General features: G+C 40.0%; 1 pseudogene; it reads right to left on the reverse strand.

Moving 5' to 3' along the window:
- Positions 1–202: 202 nt before the first annotated feature.
- On the reverse strand, positions 203–374 carry LOC114513674 (annotated as a pseudogene).
- Positions 375–2854: the final 2480 nt, after the last annotated feature.

The raw sequence follows: 2854 nt of genomic DNA on the forward strand, positions 1-2854 counted from the left end.
AATTATAATACTGTATTGGGTTTCTCTCTAGATTGTTACAGCACTGTTCATTATAGGGCAGATTCTCGTAAAAGGCAAATTTTCCCAAAATAGCAAAAATTGTCCTAGCACAAGATTCCAGTGTAGCTGCAATAACATTTCAGTTCTCCTCTTTTTCAATTTAATAATATGTACTAATGCCAGCTGAAGACATATCATATGCCCATATAATAGGATGATAAGAAATGAATTTGATAAATCGTGGCTGTAGGTGACAAAGGGAAAGGTGCTTTTTTAACCTATTATTTATTTTTTTAATTGTTAATTTTTTCAATTAGCAATAATTGCACCTCTGATAAACCTCACTGGCTATGATACTGCCACTGTGCAAAGCTTAGTTGTTAATTCTTATTAGTCATATACCCACATAATAAAACATTTGGAGAATACTAAAAGAAAGAGTGAAAAGTTAAGTCTCCTCTCCTTCCTGCCTCCTAATATTCCCTCACTGGGTGTGCCCCTGGGGCAGACACTGTCAATCATACCTCACTTGACCTTCCAGATATACAAGTGCTGTGTGTATATAGTACTGTTTCTTTTTTGAAACACAAATGTTAGCATATTTTACCATTATTTTGCATCTTTTTTAACTTAAACTTATTATCTTATGTAGTGTGCCTCATCATTACATGCCTCATTATTTTAAAGGCACATATTTCATTTTATAGCTAGACATAGTTTATATAATTGGTTCCTTACTGATGGGCATTTGTCTCCAATCTATCACTATTATAGTTTTTGCTTAAGTAAATATCTTGGGACATACCACTCTGTGCCTGTGCGTGTATTAGTGTATCTATGGGATGCATTAGAAAGACAGAATTGCTGGGCCACATGCATTTGTGGTTTTTAGAGAGAAGGGCATGGCCTCTGGGAAGGTTATACCAGTGTACATTTTTATAAGTGGGCGGTGAGAGTGCTGTTTCCCCAATCTCTGTCAATGGAGAGTATTGTCCAATAGTTTTACTTCTTTTCACCTGTATAAATGATGAAAGAGAAGGTTTGTTATTGTGTTATCTTGATACCCATTTATCATGAGGGAAGTTGTCCATCTCTTAATGTGTTTAACATCTTTGAGTTAGCAGTGGTGACCCAAAGAACACTGTCTCTTGACAACCTCCAGCTCCAGGGATGTAACTGACCAAGGGCCCCAGCTGTTGTCCTCTGCTCCCAGCCAAGAGCTCAGTATGGCAGGCCTACTCCTCGGGGCTCCTTGGATGGCAAGTCAGGCTCAAGGATTCCCAACAATGTTGCAGAAGTTCCCCCTAGACTGCATCACGGTTTAGGACACCTACACCAAACTTCCTTTCCTCTCTCCTTCACTGAGCATCAGACTCCCTTTGCAATCTGAGGCCTCCTTTCCTCTCCAGTGCATTTCCCCTTGCACATGTAATCCTGTCTTCATACCTACTTCTCAGAGGACCTAGATGAACACAGTAACTCTTCATAGCCCTTCAACATCATTTAATTGTGGCACTGAACTTTTCTTTATTGATTTGTAGGCATTCCAAATATAAAAATAGCTTAGCTCTTTTCTGTCATGTGTTGCAATTATCTTTCCTTGGTCTTAGATCTGTGCCTTAGTTTATGATGTTTTGTGCATGCCAAAGCATGACTAGGATTTCTGAGTAATATATGAGAGTTTCTATAAAGGTGTAAATATAAGTCCCATTGTTCTGGAAAGCGAGGAACCAAAAAGTTGTAGGCCCAACTAACACCCACATACAAAGGTGAACTAAGAGGAGGAATGGAAGACCTACAGCAGTCACCAGTCTGTAGAACTTCTGAAATCCCCTTGGGGAGGAATAGCAAGGGTCTCCCACCCTGGGGGTGGAGAATGTTCCTTAAATAGGTCCCAATTATGCTCCATAAGAGGAGCTCTGCAGCCATTTCCTGTGGTGGCCCTTGGCTTTTTCTTTCTCCATTTTCATCTTTGGAGATCTCTAATGCAGGTGTTGAAGAACCCTCAATGAGCACTGTGCAGCTTTCCCCATCCCTTTCTACCCAAAAGTTGTTTTAGGTCTCCAATAGTCATAGTTTTCCTTAGTGTAGGCTAGTTTTTCTTTTCACAATATTACTCTCTTAAAAACTTAACTTTGTTATTATTTGAGGCCTGTCAGCTCCTTGTGCCGACAGCCATGTCTGTGGTCCTCTATTAGACATACTTCTTAGATTTACTGGATTCCTCTGCTCTCTCATCCCCCTGCTACCACCCTCTTCTCTGTCCTTGTTTCTTTCTTTCTCTCTCTCTCTCTCTCTCTCTCTCTCTCCCCCTTCTCTTTGCCTCTCTTTTTCTGTGTCTCTGCCTCTCCTTCTGTCTGTCTCTCTTCTGTCTCTCTCTCGTTTTGACTGTGGGGACCGTAGGTCTATCAGGTTACAGAGCCAGAGCCACAGCTTTAGTCTCCTTTCCCTGAGCCATTTTGTCCCATTGAAAGAACTTTTTGGGTATTGCCTCATCACTTGAACTCTCATCCCAAGACACTTTAATCCATTCAAAGGTTTTAACACATGTGATAACCATACTCTTGATTTGTTATTTGCCATGAGGATGAATTGTAATCAGCCCTTGTTGCCAAGTTTTGTCTTTTACCAGTTGGGCTTGAGAAAAATTGTCCCTTTCAAGCCCACAAATCTCCAAATTTCTGGACTCCCTCTTTTCTTTTAAATTCCTGCTTACTAAGCACAATCAACAGCAACCAACTAAGACTAAGATTCTGCTTCCTGACCTCTTTTACTAGAGTTACAAATTTATCAGATAAATTACTTGCCTTCAAAGTAAGACTTTTACTAAATATTTTCCAGCTTCTGACAAGTT

Source organism: Phyllostomus discolor, chromosome 3 (genome assembly GCF_004126475.2).
Source record: "Phyllostomus discolor isolate MPI-MPIP mPhyDis1 chromosome 3, mPhyDis1.pri.v3, whole genome shotgun sequence".
Taxonomy (NCBI): domain Eukaryota; kingdom Metazoa; phylum Chordata; class Mammalia; order Chiroptera; family Phyllostomidae; genus Phyllostomus; species Phyllostomus discolor.